A 13,453-nucleotide genomic window follows, 5' to 3' on the forward strand; every position below is an offset into this window, starting at 1 on the left:
GTTACAAAGAGGTGGACATGACTGAGCATGCATGCGACAATCCTTGTCTCCTGGTGTTCACCGCCTTGTGCAATCCTCTACCCTTCAGTGTCGACTGGACTTAGTGATCCACCTCTAGAAACAGGATATTACAAAAGTAATGGCAAGTGACTTCAGAGATTGGGTTATAAAAACTGGATCCCATATTCACCCTATCTTGCTCCCTCTGTTGCTAAATCAGAGAGAAGACAACTGCCACATGGTGAGCTTCCTTATGGAGAAGGCCATGTGTTAAGAGACCAAGGTGGGCCTCTGAGGAAGCCAATAGCCAACAAAGAACTGAGGACTTCAACCCAACACACTGCAAGAACTGAATCATTCCAGCAGCCATGTGTGTAAGCTAGGAAGTGGATCCTCCCCAAGTCAAGCCTTGAGGTAAATTCATCTGAGGTGACACCTTGATTGCAGCCTTGCAAGCCAGAGATACACAGTTAAATCACAACCAGATTTTGTTAAACCTGTGCTCACTGTGATATAATGAATAACTTCTGTCTTAAGTCACTAGGTATTGGGGTAGCATTACACAACAATATGTAACCAATCCAGCCTCACTGAACATACCAGGAACATTCCTACTTTAGGGCTTTTGTAGTACACTTCTTTCTGCCTGGAATACTCTTTCCCTAGTTGCATGGTTCTCTCCCTCCAACTTTGCTCAAATGTTACCTTCACAGGGTACTTTTCCCTCAGCACCATTTATAAAAACAGTACACATTACCCAGTGTTTCTGATATCCTGATACTTGTTTTTACTTTTCTATTTCTTACTCCCACATGATGAATTATATATTTATTCATTTATTGCCTGTCTTCCTCTATTAGAATATCAGTTCTATAGCAAGCTATGATATTTTCCATTTTGTTGATGCTATATCCTTATTACCTAGAACTATTCCTTTACATGGGGACACTATAAATATCGGTTGAATGAATACAGTGAGTTGCCAGCTGTACAATGCAGAGCCATAAAAGGTTAAAAAAGTAGTAGTGTTCAGGGGTGATGCTTGAATTGAGAGCCAAGAAGATATGTCAACTGAAGCATCAGTATCAGAGACTTGGGAAGAGGAATTCAAAGAGGCAGAAATCCAGAAACACCAGGACAAAACAATAGAATTCCATCAGGAGAGTAAAAAGGTAGAGCCTGAAGCATTATATTAGAACTAAGCAGTAGAGGAAGAAGAAATGATCATACTAGAACAAATTTCGAACTGAAAGCTGACAGAATTTTGATGATAAATTAAATACTGCAATGTGAGACAGAGAAGACTTTTATATGATTGCAAATCTTGTGACTTGAGCAACTAATGAATAGTTGTGTTGCCTTTTACAGAGTTAAGTAGCACTGTGGAAGGAGAAGTTTTGTGAGATATGAGGCATTAGAAAATCAACAGTTCTTGCTTGGATATGTTAAGTTTGAGGTAATTATTCATTCATGCTTTTATTTAAAATGTAGTTGACATAATATTAGTTTCACGTGCATAACATAATAATGTGGTATTTTTATAGATTATATACTATATAAAGCTATTATAAAATATTGGCTATCTTCCCTGTGCTGTACATTACATCCTTGTAGCTTACTTGTTTTATACCTAGTAGTTTGTACCTCTTAATCCCTCTTACCTGTTTTGCCTGTCTTCCATCTCTCTCCTCTCAGGCAACCACCACTTTCCTCTCTGTATCTGTAGGTCTCTTTCTCTTTAGGTATATTCATACCATTTTTTGTTTTTTAAATTCCACATAGATGTGAAAACATACAGTATTTGTCCTTCTCTGCTTGACTTCCTTCACTAAGCATAATACCAGACAGCTCCATCTATGCTGTTACAAATGGCAAAATTTCATTCTTTTTATGGCTGAGTAATATTCCATTGTACATGCATGCCACATTTTCTTTATCCATTCATCTATTGGTGGAGACTAAGTTTGTTTCCCGGAGAAGGCAATGGCAAGCCACTCCAGTACTCTTGCCTGGAAAATCCCATGGACAGAGGAGCCTGGTAGGCCGCAGTCCATGGGGTCGCTACCAGTCAGACACAACTGAGCGACTTCACTTTCACTTTTCACTTTCATGCATTGGAGAAGGAAATAGCAACCCACTCCAGTGTTCTTGCCTGGAGAATCCCAGGGACAGGGGAGCCTGGTGGGCTGCCGTCTATGGGGTCGCACAGAGTCAGACACAACTGAAGGGACTTAGCAGCAGCAGCAGCAAGGTTGTTTCCATATCTTGGTTATTGTAAATAATATTGCTATGAACATTGGGGTGCATGTATCTCTTCAAATTAGTGTTTTCATTTACTTAAGGCATTTTTTAGATATCCAAACATTATAAGTTGTAAACACTGTATGTTGTAAACGCCAAACAATGGAGTTGTAGGTTATGGTATAAATCTATGTAGTATCCATCACACTGGATGAATTCCCCTAAGTTCTATGCATGGATAAAGAAGAGAATAGAGGGTTTAGCCCTGCAAATAATCTAGTCATTAGAGTTTAGAAAAACAAGGAGGATTCAACAAGAAGTCCTAGGAAGGCTGAAAATCAAGAGAGTGTGGCATGCCAAGAACCAAGCAAAGAACGTTATTTCAAAAGGAAAGAAGTGTATGTGGCCATATTAATGCTACACTTAGATCTACCTTGTAGGGGGATGGTTGGCCAGCAACCCCAGCTTTCATCTTTCTGTATCTCCCATGCTATTTGTGGTGAGGCCATGCTTCCTTTATACACTTGCTCACCAATGACTGAGCACAGCATGGGGTTCTACTGTAGGTTGTGGGACTCTTCAGGTGTATAACTGTGGCTCAATGACTCTTCTGAGACTCTTCCTACTTTATGCATTTTTCCTTCTCTCTTTTCACAGGTATCTGACCTTTATCACAGACGCTTTCCCTACCTTCTCCTGCTCTCTCCCTTTTATCATTCATAAGTACTGCTCTCAATAATTCCCTTGTACCTTAATCACATCTTGACATCTGCTCCTCTAAGGACCCAACTTGATGCAGAAGAATTAACTGTATCAATGACATTGAGAGGCAAGTTAAGATGAGGAAATATATTTGACCACCATCTTAAAAAAGATAATGGTCATTCATGATGTTAACAAAAGCCATCTTAGTTAAAGAACGGGAATGAGAGTCTGATTGACTGAAGTTTGATTTAAAAAAAAAAACAGGAGATAGAGAGTGTGAGTGCAAATGTCTATTTTTAGCATTTTTATTATAAAAGAAAGCAAAAGATAGGGTGGAAAGCTAGAGAGAGATGTCAGGTCAATGAAAGAATTTTTAAGATGAAGAAAATTACATGCTTGTAGTTGATGATAATGATCCTTGAGAGGGATAAATTTGATTTTGCAAGATAAAGGGAAGATAACTGCTGGAGTGAAATAGTTGAGAAGAGAGACTGAGAGGGGATGAGATCCAGTACATATGGAAAGGACTAGCCTTAGATGAGACCAGGGACAGTTTACCTATTGTAAAAGGACATCAGAGATGGGCTGGTATTTCAGGTAGGAAGATGAAATAGCTTCATTCTGATTGCTTTTATTTTCTCAGTGAAATAAGATTAGCAGGTCAGGTTGAGTAGTAAAGGAGCTATGGATGGTTTATAAAGGGAACTAGTGAAAATACTTTCTGGGAAAATGGGAGCACAAGTTTCCCTGAGAAGTGTGTTAGGGAAATGAGATTTATAGATCTCAATTTAAAGTTAATTCAGCCAGAAGAACTGTGATTTTTTATGTGTGTGTGGCAAATCTCAGTGTTGCAAAATACTGAACTACTTTGTTTCTCTCTCACCTTCTTTTCTCATTTGTGCTTCGTCTAGTTTCACTTGATTATGTGGTGGCACATGCAGAGGCCTTGCACCAGGCACTTCAGATCAGAGTTCCTAGTGCAAAATGGCTGTGCTCACCACTTCAGCTTGGTGGACCATGTGCAAAAGCACTGTGCATGACACTTCAAGATGGCAATGACATACAGGGTGCAGAAATGCTGTACCTAGCACTTTGATCTGGGATGCCATGAGCAACATAGCTATTCCTGGCCCACAAGAACTCTGTCCCCTTCCCCTGCTGACAAGAACCTTATAATGCAGCTCCAACAATGGCCTCTCAGGGAGAGGAATATACTCGAGGGTTCAAGCTCCCACCTTTCCATTCTTTGATCAAAGAGAAGATACCCACCTCAGACAGCTGTGACCCTCCCTAATGGACCAAGAAGGTCAGGAGTAACATGGCTAAGTTTTTCTGGCCTGATGGCATGCATGCATGCTAAGTAACTTCAGTCATGTCCAACTGTTTTTGACCCCATGGACTAGCCCACCAGGCTCCTCTGTCCATGAGATTCTCCAGGCAAGAATACTGGAGTGGTTTGCCATGCCCTTCTCCAGGGGATCTTCCCAACCCAGGGATAGAACCCATGTCTCTTATGTCTCCTGCATTGGCAGGTGGCTTCTTTACCACTAGCATCATCTGGGAAGCCCTTGGCAGTCCTGTCTAAACTCATATAACTGAGACGGGAGTAATTATCTCAAGTACTGGCATTGAAAATTCAAGGGTTGCTGCTGCTGCTGCTAAGTCACTTCAGTCAGTGTCCGACTCTGTGCGACCCCATAGACGGCAGCCTACCAGGCTCCCCCGTCCCTGGGATTCTCCAGGCAAGAACACTGGAGTGGGTTGCCATTTCCTTCTCTAATGCATGAAAGTGAAAAGTGAAAGTGAAGTCTCTCAGTCGTGTCCAACTCTTAGCGACCCCGTGGACTACAGCCTACCAGGCCAGAATCCATGCCATTTGCATGCTTCCTATTTTGGTCTTTTAAAAAATCTATTAACAATTTGGTGCTTGTTCTAAATTTCTTGAACCGAAAATCTTATCTGGGTCATATTTTGTAACATTTGCATTGCAACAAATGACTCCAATCCCACCACCCTTGGTAGTTTGAAAGAAATCCAAAACAAAACATGTAAGTTACAGGAAACCAAATGTCCACCATACTCAAGGACAGCCCATTACTGTGCATTCTGTAGAACTGGAAGTTTTCAGGTATCACCCCACGACCCCAAAATATTTAATCTTCATATGTGATACAGGCTGGCCCCAATACCTGCTGAGAGATGGGTAAAGTTGGCCCAGCATTGGGTCTCAGAATTACAACTCCATTTCTACAACTGGACCTGCTGTGCCAGAGACAAAAGAAATGGGATAAAATTCCCTATGTCCAGTTTTTACGACCTTATAGCAGAATAAAGGTCTTCAAATGGAATGTGGGCACTCCCCCACTGAGGTAATATCAGTTCGTGATCGTTCATTTGAGGGCCTTCTTGATCTCCTCCCCAACCCTCCTCCTATTGCTCCCTCCCTACCCTCTTCATTCATGTTCTGATCTGGGTCACAGGCCCAAAGGGCTCCCTCTATACCAGCCCCCTCCCCCAGAACTCAGTCTAGCAACTATGCTAAATGGGACTAATCACTAACCAGGGTTCAACAACCCATGAAGAAAAGTGTTCCCTTTGAGCCGGGTCCTCAGTAGAGGAGGGCTTATCCAGGTACACATCCCATTTACCACTTCTGATGTGTATACATGGAAAAGTCATAGTAAGGGGTTGAGGAAAGGAAGATTCAGAATAGTTCCTAAATCTGATCTGGGGAATCTTTCAGACCCATGACCCCACTGGCTGACATCCAGAGGCCACACTGTTTTCAAAAGCCTAACAGGAATGCAGACAAAGAGAACAGAAACAAGGTAGTTCATGTTCATTTCAGACTGGGGAATCAAATAGTCCCAGATAACAAGCCCAACAGGAACCACTGAGATCATAGAGAAGACAGAGGCTGACCCATTATAAAGGTATGATCCTAAAAGGAATGAAGGCAGCAGGAAAGAAACCTGTCACTTGGAATAAAGATGAAAAACATCAATCAGGGAACAACTTAAAATCCTCTGGCATCCCTAGAAAACCTCAGGGAAGGCCTCCAAATCTATACTACCACTGACCTTCAGTCTTTGAAAGGGAATGAAATCCTGAGGTCATAATTTGTTTCTCAAAGTGCCCCTAACATTAGGCATAAACTTTAGAAATTGGAATTAGAAACAAATACCCCTACTTCTTCGTTGGTTGAGGTTGCCTACCTGCTTTTAATAACCAAAGTATAGAGGAGGAAGAGCCAGAGGATAAAAAGGCCAGGAGACAAGCCTGCCTACTAGCTGTTGCCCTCCAATGACAGTGGGCACAGAAATCTGAACTAACTGCCCATGGAGACACTGAACTCTGGTGAGTGACCCCTGGCCCCAACCAAGGGATAGCAAGCCAAGGAAACTAGGGTCTAGTCAGTGTACCATATGTAAAACAAGAGGGATACTGGAAGAGAGAATGCCCTCGCTGCCCCTGAAAGGGGGACCAGAAATGACAGATACTGTTGACTACCCTCAAAGGCAGGTGGTCCAAATACATGAAGAATGATGGGACCAGAAAACTCCTAAACTGACATTACAACTGACCCTTGGGGAGCCCCAACTGACATTGGACACGAGGAGGAAAGCCTGCGGATTTCTTAGTAGACATCCATGCCATTTAGTTCTGAACACCAGATCAGGCAAACTCAGTCAAAAGAGTAGCACAGTTATGAGGGGATCAGGAAAGCCCAAGAATGGGTATTCATAGAGTCATTAAAATGTACACTAGATGAACACAAGCTCACCCATTCCTTCTTGTGTGTCCCCACATGCCCTGTACCCCTGCTAGGAAGAGCGATCTTACATTAACTGGGCGCCACTCTCCACCTAATGGGAGACAAAGCGGAGATGCGTCCCTTTAGACAAAGGGCGTAAGATGACAATGTTAATGGAGGAGTTCAAACCTCCCTGGACAGAGCAAATTGACCTTCCTGGAGTAAATCCTTAAGTCTGGGCCCAGAGATGGGTGGGACAAGCTGTAAGAGCCAGTCCTGTGATAGTCCATCTAAAACACGCATGTACATGGCCCAACAGAACAGTACCCTCTCAGTCAGTAGACTGTTGAGCATTGCCCCTGTGATACAGGGCCTCACTGACCAGATCCTTACTAAACCATGACACTCATTCTGTAATACTTCCATTTTTCCCCAAAGAAACCCAGTGGGGAATACTGAGTGGGAACCCTCCTCCAGTATGTAGATGACACTCTGATCACCAGCCACACTAAGGACGCCTCTGACAAAAATATTGTAACCACTCTGAACCACCTAGCCAATAAAAGATATAAGGTATCCAAGACAGTCTCGAATATCACAAACTAAGATGACGCGGAGAAGGCAATGGCACCCCACTCCAGTACTCTTGCCTGGAAAATCCCATGGACGGAGGAGCCTGGTAGGTTGCAGTCCATGGGGTCGCTAAGAGTCGGACACGACTGAGCGACTTCACTTTCACTTTTCACTTTCATGCATTGGAGAAAGAAATGGCAACCCACTCCAGTGTTCTTGCCTGGAGACTCCCAGGGACGGGGGAGCCTGGTGGGCTGCCGTCTATGGGGTCGCACAGAGTCGGACACGACTGAAGTGACTTAGCAGCTTAGCAACAAGATGACCCACCTAAAAGATGACCCACCTAGGCTTTATTCTCACAGACAGTCAGAGAAGCCTACCCCAGGAAAGGAAAGAAGCCATTTACAGGCTTGCCCCTCCTAAAACTAGAAGGCAACTTAGGGGTTTTCTCAGGGGTGGCCGGGTTTTGCCACATCTGGATCCCTAACTAGGGTATAGTAGCCTGGCCTCTATGTGAAAAGTTGAAAGCAAAGAATGATGACCTTTTTGAATGGAATTCAGAATATTGAAGGGGTTTTTCAAGAGCTGAAAAAGCAAGACTTCAGGCTTCCTTCTTAGTCCTCCCAGTTTTAGCTAAACCCTCCGATCTTTATATTCATGAGAAAAAGCAAATTGCCCTTGGGATATTAGCTCAAAAACCATCACCCTTTACTTGGGTGATTGCTTATTTCCTTGAACAATTAGATCAAACCTCTAAAGGGTGTCCTCTTTTCCTACAACCCTGCTACAGGAGGTTGAAAAGTTAACCTTTGGTCAGCCAATCACTATATGGCCTCCATACCAGGTTCAGGCTATAGCAAGTTCTAAGGTAACAGAACAGCTATCACATGGAGAGCTGACTGAAGTTCAAGCTATGCTTTTAGACAACCCAGAGGCTACCATACAAACGTCTCACAAGCTAAATCTTTCCACCCTGCTACCCACAGAAAGGGGACCCCTGGAGCAGGATTATACAGAAATCATAGACACAATCTATTCCAATCACCCCAAACTAGGAAGTGAGCCTCTCCCAAATCCTGAACAGGAGGAATGGTTCACAAAAAAGAACAGTTTTGTGAGAGAGAGGGAAAGGCTGGCAGGACACACAGCAACCTTGCAGACCCAAATCAGAGAAGCAAGAAGCCTTCTCCCCGGGACTTCTGCCCAAAAGGAGAAACTGAGAGCCCTCACCCAAAAATTAGAGCTCAGGACAGGGAAGTTCTTAAATGTTTTCACAGATTTCCAGTATGCACATGCTACATATGCACTACAGGGCTATTTGGAAGGAAAGAGGTAAGGTTGCTGTGGAAAATACACAAGTGAAACATGGCTTAAGGATATTGAAGCTCTTAGAAGCAATATAACTTCCCCAAAGGGTGGTAGTCATTCACAACAGGGGTCAGCAAAAGGGGGATAAAGAGGTAATAAAGGGAAACAAGGCGCATACAACAGCCGGAAGGGCAGTCCTAGGACCAGTAACTTGGCAACTACCCCTCATAACTTCAAGGCCAGATCCATCCGATCATTCCCATGTCTACACAAAGGAAAAATTAGACAAAGCCGCAAAATGGGGCTTTAATAGAGCTCTAAGGTCACGAGTAGCTAGTTAATGAACGTGGGCAATACTTCTTTCCCCAAACTGCAAGTGTTGTGCCCTCAGGGAAGATCATGGAACTCGCTACAGAAGGGAAGCCCTATATATTATTTCGCTTTATCAGTCAGACAGTTGAGACATGCTCCAACTTCACAATGAGCAACTCCAACACCAGAACCTCAAGAGGCCCCCAGATAAGATCCATTTGAACCAGGCGGACATATCCAGGAGAAGACTGACAGACTGATTTCACTGTCACACCCAGTGTGTATGTGAGTACCAGGCAATTTCAGCTATGTCTTGGTGCCGGGGTCCAGCCCCAGCTGATCCAGAGTATTCGAAGGAGAGACGGCATAGGCGAGGGTCAGGAAACAACTGCTTAATTACACGTTAATTAAGGATACAAAGAGTAATAGAATGAGGATAGCTCAGTAGGAAAATTCAGTGGAGAAAAGAGGCTGAGTAGCTTGGTTTACACGGGAGACCAATAAAACTTCAAGACAAGAAGTTTGCACCACTTACGTAGGCCGCAGGCGTCCTTCCGTTCTCCAGAAGGAGAGGAGACACTGAGGCCTCCCCGGTCGGATCTTAGAAGCCCAGGCATAATTAGCAAGCATGGTGGGTTCCGCGCTCCAGATGGAGACTCAGCCAGAATTTGGGAGAGAGAGTGACATGGGGAGACCAAGTTTCAGTGAACAAGGCCCGCACTTTATTTTCCAAAGTAGTTTTTATACCTTAAGTTATGCATAGAGGATAATGGGGGAAGGGGTGGAGTCATGCAAGGACAGCAGTTCCTGGTCCTAATCGAAGCCAGGCTTTCAAACTTATCATATGCAAAAGTTCAGGTGATTGGCATCATCTTCTGGCCAGGAGGCCTGTTAACATTTTAAGAAACTTATTTTTCTCTAAAGGTGATTATTCCAAAGTCAGGCACCAGCCTCCAAAAAAGCATTGGACAAAGCTGCATTTTACATTTCTATACACCCATTATATCAATCAATACACTGCCAAGGACACAGTAGGTAAGGAGTATGGAGACTTAGCAGCAAACATTGGCCCAACAAGTGAAAAACCCTTCACCAATACAATTTCTAATCAATCTTTTAACTACTCAAAGGAATCTGTGTTTAGGCAGTTTAGAACATCTCCTGCCTCTCACAGTTGGGAGGCTCTGAACAATCACATGTGGCCGGAAAAAACCTATTCAGGCAGGCTAGAGGATTTCCAAAGGAGTTTTTAGGTTGAAACACTGTCACACCCAGGAATTATTAACTGGAGCTGTAAGCTAACTCTTTTTTCAGAGAGAGGTAGTGGGGGACAGCCCCCTGTAAAGTCAGAGGTGTAGGTGAAAGCACAAAGCAGAAAGTAGGCAGACTCTGGCTTGGGGGGTAGATGCTCGAGAATTTCCAGGGGGACTCCTGAGGCTCGATCCCGCCTTTGCGTATGCCGAGCCTCCTTCCTCATGACCTTTGTCATGGGCGGAGTTCCTCACGCTGGCTCCCGGCAGTGATAGAATTCCAGTTGAGCTATTCCAGATCCTGAAAGATGATGCTGTGGAAAGTGCTGCACTCAATATGCAATATGCACTCAATATGCAATATGCACTCAATATGCAATATGCCGGCTCCCAGCATCTTGGTGTGAGCAGACACATTTTCTGGGTAGATAGAAACATTCTCTACTAGAACTGAAACATTAGCCACAGTGGCTAAGACATTAATAAAAGAAATAATCCCCAGGCTTGCGCTCCCAGGATCCCTACAAAGCAATAATTGCCCAGCATTTGTGTCTTAAGCAATAAAGGGAATAACAAGTGTCCTGGGCGTAAAATGGATCTCGCACTAAGCCTGGAGACCCCAATCACTGGGGACTGTAGAGAGATCCAATCAGACTTTTAAAAGGTCCTTAACCGTGTTGCTGCTGCTGCTAAGTCGCTTCAGTCGTGTCCGACTCTGTGCGACCCCACAGACGGCAGCCCACCAGGCTCCCCAGTCCCTGGGATTCTCCAGGCAAGAACACTGGAGTGGGTTGACATTTCCTTCTCCAATGCGTGAAAGTGAAAAGTGAAAGTGAAGTCACTCAGTCGTGTCTGACTCTTAGCGACCCCATGGACTGCAGCCCACCAGGCTCCGTCCATGGAATTTTCCAGGCAAGAGTACTGGAGTGGGGTGCCATCACCTTCTCCACTTAACTGTGTTAGAAAACTCAAAACTGAATTAAGCTGCTTCCTATTGTCCTGCTCTGCATGCGTTTAGCCCTAACAGTTAAATTAAAGTTCATCTGGACTCATGTACGGTAGACCCATTCCCCAAGCCCAAGAGAAAGGACACCTTAACCCCCTTGAAATGGAGAAACTAGGAGAAATCACAAATGCCAAGGCAGAAGATGGTAAACACGTGCAGCCCACATTCACTGACCTGGTCCTAAACCCCTTCTAGCTAGGAGACCAGGTGCACATAAAAACCTGGAAACCCAGTGGATCACAAGCTCAGCACACTCCTTAAGGGAACAGACCCCTGCTGGGTGACCCTAACCACCCACTCTGCCCTGAAGTTGCCGGGATCACTCTGTGGGCACATCACTCTCGATTGAACAGGCCCCACAGAGCCCCCATCTCCAGAGAGACAACCTGAGACAACAGCCCTATTGACTCTCATGTGACCCTCTCTCTGACCTAAAGCTTCTTTTCCGGAAAACAACAGAAGTGTGACCAGGGCTATTCAGGCGGCAGCAGTGAGCCTCAGCACTGCAGTACACTTTTGCTTATATACAGGGCAAACACCGAGATAACTTTTTAAGAAAGTTTTCATTTTTAAGAAAACTTGACATGTGACCATCATTCTCTTGCTAATATTTGGGCCATGAACCTTACATTTTCTGGTGTCCTTTGTCTCCATAAGGTTCAGTCAGTCAGTTCAGTCGCGTCTGACTCTTTGTGACCCCATGGACTGCAGCACGCCAGGCTTCCCTGTCCATCACCAACTCCCAGAGCCTGCTCAGACAAATGATAGTGGCTGCTCAGGGATATGGACAGTTAGGGCCGAGGCCTGGAGGGCACCAAACAGACCTCAAGGCAGCTGGAAGAAGGGCCATTCCTCTACTCAGGGTTCTGACAGTACCTGAAATCATCAAGAAGGAACCCCAGGAGAGGACCTGAGATGCCCAGCACCCCTCAAGAATGAGGAGCAGAACAAAAGACAGGAGGGATTTGTCATTGGCAAAGCCCACTAACAATTCCTGAGAAATAACGATAGAATTTGGCGAATAATATAAAATCTGACCTCTTTTCCTTTTCTTCCTTTTCCTTTGTGCTGAGTCTAGTTTCACTCACTCACAAGGGTGCCCCAAGCAGAGGACTCAGACCAGGCACTTCAGACCAGATTTCCTACCACAGAATCCCTGCACCCTACCTCAATTCAAGATCCCGGCAGCGGCAGGCCAAATGCAGAGATGCTGTGCACATGCTGTGATCTGCAGCCAAATACAGCACACCTGCCCTGCCCCACAAAGACTCCACCCCCTCCCGCAAAAAAACCTATAGAGCGGACCCACCCACAGCACTCTTACCTCTCCATTCTTTCTTTTAAATTTATTTTTAATTGGAGGATAATCGCTTTACAATGTTGTTTTGGTTTCTGCTATACAACAACATGAATCAGCCAAAAGTATACATATAGCCCTCCCTCTTGTGCCTCCCTCCCACCCCACCCCCATCCTACCCCTCTAGGTTGTCACAGAGCACTGGGTTGAGCTACCTGTGCTACACAGCAGATTTCTATTAGCTATCTGTTTTACAAATGGTAATGTACATGCATATGTTTCAATCCTACTCTCTCAGTTCCCACCCTCACCTTTCTGACTTACTCTGTATAACAGGAAAATTTTTTTAGGGTTTTTTTTTTTTTTTTTTTTGGATGTGGATGATTTTTCAAAACAGGCTTCCCAGGTGGCCCAGTGGCAACTCACCCTAGTATTCTTGCCTGGAAAATCCCATGGACAGAGGAATCTAGCGGGCTACAGTCCATGGGGTCACAGAGTCAGACATGACTTGGTGACTGAGCATGCATTTTTTAAAAATCTTTATTGGATTTGTTACAATATTGTCTCTGTTCTATATTTTTGTTTCTTGACCATTAGGCCTGTGGGATCCTAGCTCCCCATCCAGGGATCAAACCCTCAACCCCTGCATTGGAAGGCAAAGTGCTAACCACTGGACAGCCAGGGAAGTCCCTCCATTCTTCTATCAGCTAATAAGCCTTTCCTTTGTTTCTGAAATGAATTCAGTCTTATTCTACTGGCTTAAATGACATTGGGCAGGAGGACCCTTGTTAGAGCCCAACTCGAAAGGGTTGGTAATAATAGTTCATCTGATGGCTGGAGATTCAATAGAAGCTAGGTTTTTGGAAAAGGAAGGAGGAGAAACCTGAGGAATGGGGTATATGAGAAAATAAAAATCAGCTACCACTGGCAAGGGGTTCAGGACAAGTTATACCTTAAAGGAAAGCCAGGTTTCCTTTAGGACAAAAATAAAAAGGCTGTTCATAGAT

At 44.3% G+C, this 13,453-nt stretch overlaps 1 long non-coding RNA gene across 1 annotated transcript in view; it reads right to left on the reverse strand.

Moving 5' to 3' along the window:
- The window catches only part of LOC123331844, a 187,961-nt gene extending 175,492 nt beyond the window's left edge, over positions 1-12,469 (reverse strand). Inside the window, exon 1 of the long non-coding RNA XR_006548643.2 lies at positions 12,188-12,469. This is a non-coding gene — a long non-coding RNA (uncharacterized LOC123331844). The remainder of the gene's footprint in view (positions 1-12,187) is intronic.
- Between the last annotated feature and the right edge of the window lie 984 nt (positions 12,470-13,453).

The sequence above is a fragment of the Bubalus bubalis genome, chromosome X, assembly GCF_019923935.1.
Source record: "Bubalus bubalis isolate 160015118507 breed Murrah chromosome X, NDDB_SH_1, whole genome shotgun sequence".
Lineage (NCBI taxonomy): Eukaryota > Metazoa > Chordata > Mammalia > Artiodactyla > Bovidae > Bubalus > Bubalus bubalis.